The sequence below is a fragment of the Sebastes umbrosus genome, chromosome 11 (genome assembly GCF_015220745.1).
Source record: "Sebastes umbrosus isolate fSebUmb1 chromosome 11, fSebUmb1.pri, whole genome shotgun sequence".
NCBI classification, from domain to species: domain Eukaryota; kingdom Metazoa; phylum Chordata; class Actinopteri; order Perciformes; family Sebastidae; genus Sebastes; species Sebastes umbrosus.
In genome coordinates, this window is record NC_051279.1 from 8,655,309 (window position 1) to 8,662,006 (window position 6,698).

Sequence of the window (6,698 nt, forward strand, 5' to 3'; positions counted from 1 at the left end):
GCCTGCTATTCTCAACCTGTGCATTTGTAACGCTTGGTGCAACATGTTAATGTGATTTCTTAGCAGCTGTGGCCAAACGGGGGCCAGACCTGGAGGCCAAGGCCCGGTGGTCTCAGCAGATCGCCTGGACCGGCCTGTGCTGTGTCAGCCCTGGATTATGGATGACGGGGAGCCTGCGGGGCTGACAGGTAATAATTCACTCCCCAGGGGTCCCACACCCTTCACTGGACACAAGCAGCCGGGAAAGGGGTGGGGAGAGGGACACATCCTTGGAGCTCACATCCTCACAACCCACCCTCTTCTCCTTTTTTCCCCTCTATCTGCTTCAAGAAGCGGGGTTCTCATTGGCTGCCCAGTTGCCACGGGTAACCAGCCATTATCAAAATGAAATATGAGGTGCCACAGGCCGGTGCCTCTCTCAGGTGCAGGGCCAAACAAAGTCCCATATGTTGCGGATGAGGAGCGGAGATTAACTGTTGCTTGCTGAAGCACGGCGCTGCACCGGCCCATTCATCCCGACATCGGCAGTTGCACAACGCCGCCGTGTGTTTGAGGTCTGAGACACTTCAGACAAATCACTGCGGTTGAAGTGCCACAACAATAACCCCCCCCCAAAAATATTATCCAATACTCTTAAGTTCCACTGAGCTTGAAATGGGGGGGGGAAATGAGCGTGAGTGCAGCAATTCAGCAACTTCAAGTTCGCCTGGGGGTTTAATGTAACGTGTCTTCATGTATCCCACTGAAATACAGGTTTTTTTCTTCTCTGACCAATCCAAGCTGCAGACCAGCGGTGTGTGTTTGAGTGTTATATGTAGCTATGACCAGATATTGAGCACTTTATCTCGATGATGAAAATGGAAATAGGCCTGCTGAACGTTCCCCAAGGGCCACAGTCCTCAGCCTCTGGTTAGGAGCCTATTTCAACCATCATTACCCTGAGGGCCATTAGGAAGATGCCATCTGCACACACGGGGCCCCTCCATCGGGGACGTCTTGTCATTTCCAACTAAAAGCAAGTGCCGAAATGGAAATCGGAAATAAAATTACACACTGGGCTAAATGCACCATTAACCATGCTAACTGAGCAACGGACCTATCAGGGCCTGAAAATGAGAGCTGGACAAAGAGCAAGCAATTTTCGGAGGTGACGAGGAAATGAATGTGCTGCTGGTGCTTTGCTCTCTCTCCCTCCCTCACATACATTTCCGACTGTAACTCACCCGTCAGCAGAATGCGACTTTCCTAATGGTGTCGAGTTAAAAAAAAAATAGAGAGAGGAGTTGATTGTTTGCGAGTGTCGGAGACCGCAACAAACGAGGGTTGAATATAGATTTGTATGCTCTATATATAGGCTGGTATAAGCAGGAGTGCAGACAGACATGCTGGTAAGTATCAGACACAATCTCCGGCTACGCGGGACTTCTCCTGCAAGGAAGCAGCACCTCTGCTTGTCAGCAGACCGGCAACATGTCAAATAAAATAACCTGAAACCACATTTCAATGTCCTCTGAGGCAGCACAGAGTGCTAAGTCACTGTACAACTGCGGTAGGGAAACCGCAAGCCATCCACAGGCCTCCCCATCCGATGATATCACCGCAGCAGCTGAGATGAGCGGGGACAGGGGCGAAACCCAGGAAAATCACAAGATCCGACCACACTGTCTCCACTTAGACATCTGACTGGTTAGGATCAGGGAAGTGCATGATGTTTACCCTTCCAACAGATACAAAACAAGAGGCACATTCTGAATGAGCAAAAGTTGTCTGTTCAAATCGAGGCAATGTGCCCCTTAGGCTCAACATGCATTCTTAAAATGCCTGCAAAACTTTTGCAAAGGCCAGGGATAGATCAGAGAGAAAGAACAGGACCAAGCTGCCTTTGAGTCAGGCAAGAAGGCACGTGTTGCCTTTCAACAAACCAAGATCGAAAGAAAAAGAAAGTAGTGGTGTAGCCTGTCTCTGTTTGTGCAAAAGGAGAGATTTATTTATTGTTGAAATGTTCTTAGCCTCAACTGAAACTGAACACCCACTGAGGGCGATGAGAGGGCTAATGCACAACAGGCTGAGACAAATCACAGTCCCACTTCTGCAGAGGATGGGCTCAAGAGCAGCTCTGAGCATCTCATTTCAACACAAATAAACCACCAGCAGGCTCCTGGGAATCGGATGAGAGAGAAAAACACAGGTTTCTAATCTCTTTGTGCAATCGTAGGCAATATACTCAAAGTCCAATACTGAGACTACATGCTGAAACTCTGAGTGCACAAAAAAAAAAGCAGAAACCTGTTAGAACAATGAGCTCATCGTTTTCACTCATCGAGTTTGGCTTTAAGACAAAACTGCAGATGAAGTATGAAGCATGATTTAGCAGGTAGAATAATCTATGCAAAGTGTGAGCAATAATAATCGATCAGATGTCTCTATGTTCTAGAAGCTCTAATAGATTTGTTAACGTTATGTGCTAGGAAAAAAGGGAGCATGTATGTGTTGCTTTTCTTTGCACAAACACATTTGTTGCTGAGGACTCTTGCAGGAACTGAGTCAACAGAGAGCAAAAAAACATGATTTTTTTGAAGTGTTGCAGGTTTTGGCACACAATGCATATAATAAATCTGCAAATTTGTGCCACAGTGTGGAGGACAACACCATGTCCAATAGCTTGCAAAACCCAGTGTAACGTCACATGCTGCTCCATCATCACTCCTCAGTGCAGAAAATGACCAAAACACAGCAGAGAGGAAAAAGAGAGGCTTCTCCGGACTGCAAAATCAACTTTAGGCTCAGTTTAAGATCATAAAACAGTCAGAAATGTTGCGTTTACGTGATTAAAATCAACGCACGTCATGTAAATGCTATATAATCTCTCTGCTGTGTGCAAACTTGGGAGCATCAGACTCCTTTAATGAGCAAAGTGAGCGCAGCTGCAGCATCCGCTTAAAGTCCTCAACTATAGCAAGAGAAACCACTTCTTACCTCATTGTTTCCTTCCTACGTCCACTGTGAAACAAATATAAACTGTCTTTGTCTCTCCGAGCAGACACTGAAGCAGTAAAGAAAGGCAGTGTGTAGTTTTTGAGCTAGTTTTCTTCGGTAAACGGTGAGTAATCCCAGAGCGCCAGAGCAGCAGAGAGAGGCGCCTCTTCACTACTGAGAGCAGACTGGAGAACAGACTGAAATCACAACACACAGGGAGCTGCGCTGAGGCCACGCCCCCTTCCACTGGAGATTGACAGGCGTTCTGTCCAATCAGGGAGCAGCGTTTAGGATCGTGTCGTCTCTGATTGGTTGATCGTTCGAGCTTTTGTGTTTAGGCCCCGCCCACTTTGGGCTCAACTTTCTCTCCCAGATGTTGATGAATGCTTGAACATCAGCCAGGCTCCCTGCCAGCCAATCAGAGCGCAGAACAGGGGATTTAAACACACACATAATAGTTTGACTTCATGGGAGGAGCAATTTAAAAGTTATTTATGTAAATTATTGTTATTTTTGTGTTCAGTGAAAATGAAAAGAAACAAAAACAAAAAAAAAACTGAAATAATTGGCAAAGGTAGACATCTTATACTGTATTTTCTCAAATATTAGATGTCACAATACATACATATATGTATTTTTAGTCTTAAAAAATGGTGTTTTACCAAAAAAAACAAAAAACATTTCACTGCTATTGTTGGTGTGACATGGCATTTTCATGGTCACAGATGATAAGAAGATAAAATTAATATAATCAGTATTGTCATTATTTTAAAATGTAGTAAACGTTTGGACCTGTTGTTATAAAAACTCCTTACTCCTTTCCTTACATTTCTTCTTAACAGCCTAAAAATGTTGATAAATACCTCAGGCATAACTTTACCGGTGTCTATTTTGGTATGGCAATCAGAGCGCAGGACAGGGGATTTAAACACACACAGTTTGACTTAATGGGTGGAGCAATTTAAAAGTTCTTTTTGTATATTATTTCAGATATTCTTTTTTTTTGGTTCAGTGAAAATGGAAAAAACAACAACAACAAAAACAACAGCAGTGAAATAATTGGCAAAGGTAGACATCTTATACTGTATTTTCTCAAATATCAGATATCACACTAAATACATATATGTATTTTTTTTTTGTTTAAAAATTGTGTTTTACCAAAAAAAAAAAAAATTTTACTGCTATTGTTGGTGTGACATGGCATTTCCATGGTGACAGATGATAATAAGATACAATTAATATAATAAGTATTGTCATTATTTTAAAATGTAATAAATGCTTGGACCTGTTGTTATAAAAACTTTATTTGATTTCTTTTTCTTACATTAGCCATCAAATTGTCCTATGGTGTGGCTGTTGAATGGTTCAATGAATTACAACTTTTATAAATTTAAAACAACAGCCTAAAAATGTTGATAAATACCTCAGGCATAACCTTTACACGTGTCTATTTTAGTATGGCAATCAGGTTTTTCACCCATATATTTTTAAAAGCGTAGGAACTCGATACATTTTGTCACTGAAAACCACGTCCTCCGGTGTGACACAATATCTTTATTTTAAAATCGGTCAATTCCATCATCAACAACTTTTTTAGTTGAATGACCCCATTCAAGGCTCCCTGTGAAGCCCATGACATGTGTACATGGCAAGATTTTGTCTCAGAATTGTTCAAACATTTACCTTTTTTTGAAAAGTATGTGAAGCTACATTAGCCATATTATCATTCTCTTGTAAGTGATATTGTATTACACATTAGTAAATATGTGGTATTTATTTAATTTACTTTTTATAGGCTACATTGTTCTGCTGTCTTTTTTTGACACTTTTCAATTCAGTACATGAACAACAATTTATATCATTTATACCTATAGTATGTTATCCTATGTTTTTATTTAATATTTTAGTAGTAGTAGTAGTTCAGTGTATTTTAGTATATTATTTATTTTGTGTATTGTATGGATAATCTATAGAAATATATCTCTCTCTTCTAGAGTTGATATGTACAGTATATTTGCTGAATTTGGGATCAATCTCTCTCTCTCTCTCTCTCTCTCTCTCTCTCTATCTATCTATCTATCAAATAAATATATTTAATGCAAACACACATTCACTTTTTCTTTCAAATAATCATGTTTATATTGGAAACCTCTATGTATAAGAAGCACTGAAAATGCAAACTGCTTGTACTCTGAATGTCCTGTACGAAGGATAAAAGCTGAATATGTGAATGTACCAATCAGCTGGCGATGATGATGAGTAGTTCCCAGAAACACTAATAAGACACCTGTGCAGCGATGGCAGCGTTCGTGCATTTGGTCTGACTCTGCATCAGCGTTTGATGATAATCTAATAGATGGCCATGGACTCACTGACTCATTCATCTCTAGCCTTCATCTACTGCATTTCTATTTCAGTCAGTCTTTCTTGTCAAAATGCTCCCGTATTATAGGAAAAAAAAGAACAGTTCAAGTGGCTCCCGCAGCAATTGTCTGCACTGGTTATGATACATATACTGCATTGTTAGCCGCTTTGGTAGTCAGATAAATAAGATGGCCTCCCCTCAGGTCATGCTTGTTCATTGCATTCCTATTTGGCCTAAATCCGCAGAAAAATGGTTGTGAGTTTTTGGTCGGCTCTGACTCAACACTAGTACATTTACTCCAGTCGTTTCTTTTGGCCGTGCGATGCAGCCTGTTGTGGTGAGGCTCTTTCAAGGGGAGGAAAAGGACATGAGCTCAGAGGGCCACGATTCGCGTGGACTGCCTAAATCTTTGGCTTCCCTCAGTTCACCACAATACTCTGCCAGTAAGGGATTTGGCAGTAAAGAGGCTTGATATATTGACAAACTGTTCTCCTTTTGAATTTTCACAACTTTCTTCACAGTAACAAAGCAGTGGTTGCATCCTGGATGCAAACACCTTTAGGGCCTGGTGGTCCATGCATTGTATACTTCTATGTGTAGAGTACGCCTACACACAAAGATACTCTGATAAAGTGACTGCTTGGTTGATGTTATTGGTGTTATTAAAGGAATAGTTCAACATTTTGGGAAATACATTTACTGTATTTGTTTTCTTACCAAGAGTTAAATGAGACCAAACTCTCATGACTGTATGGTGAATATGAAGCTGCATCCAGCAGATGGCATAACATAATGATTGGAAACAGGTAGCCTGGCTCTGTCCTAAAGAAACAAGAACAAAATCCACCTACCAGCACCTCTGAAGATCACTAATTGACGTGTTATGTGTTTTTAGTGTATTTCGTACAAAAATAAAAAAGACAAGTTGTGGTTTTATGGGGTTTATGTGTCTATTTACCATGCAGGCGAGCAGTGTTGCCAGATCAGATGAACAGATTCCAGCCCAATCATGTCTTCAAATCCGCCCAATTCAATAAAAATCCGCCCATGTTGCCAGAAACCCGTGTAAAACTGTGAAACCATTACATGAGCTATAGAAAATGCATCATAAGCATATAAAGCTTCATATCTGCATCAAATAACCAAAGATAAAATATTAGATAAATAGGTTATTGCAACTCATAAATAGTGCAACAACCAAATAGTCAGACAACCAAATACACAAATATACGTCAATGTCAATGATGATGACGTCAAAGTCAGTAGGTCCGACGACCGAATACAGCTCATGTCAATCAAATATTTCTCAAATTAAATGAGAGAATAATATGAATGAGTGGACACAAGGAAGTTTACT

General features: G+C 40.8%; 1 protein-coding gene across 4 annotated transcripts in view; it reads right to left on the bottom strand.

Annotated features, from left to right (window-relative positions):
- sema6e (sema domain, transmembrane domain (TM), and cytoplasmic domain, (semaphorin) 6E) overlaps nucleotides 1–3,165 on the bottom strand; it is a 188,199-nt gene extending 185,034 nt beyond the window's left edge. For all 4 annotated transcript variants that reach the window (XM_037784068.1, XM_037784072.1, XM_037784071.1 and 1 more), the window contains exon 1: nucleotides 2,977–3,165. The gene's annotated coding sequence lies outside the window, so the exon portion shown is untranslated. The remainder of the gene's footprint in view (nucleotides 1–2,976) is intronic.
- Between the last annotated feature and the right edge of the window lie 3,533 nt (nucleotides 3,166–6,698).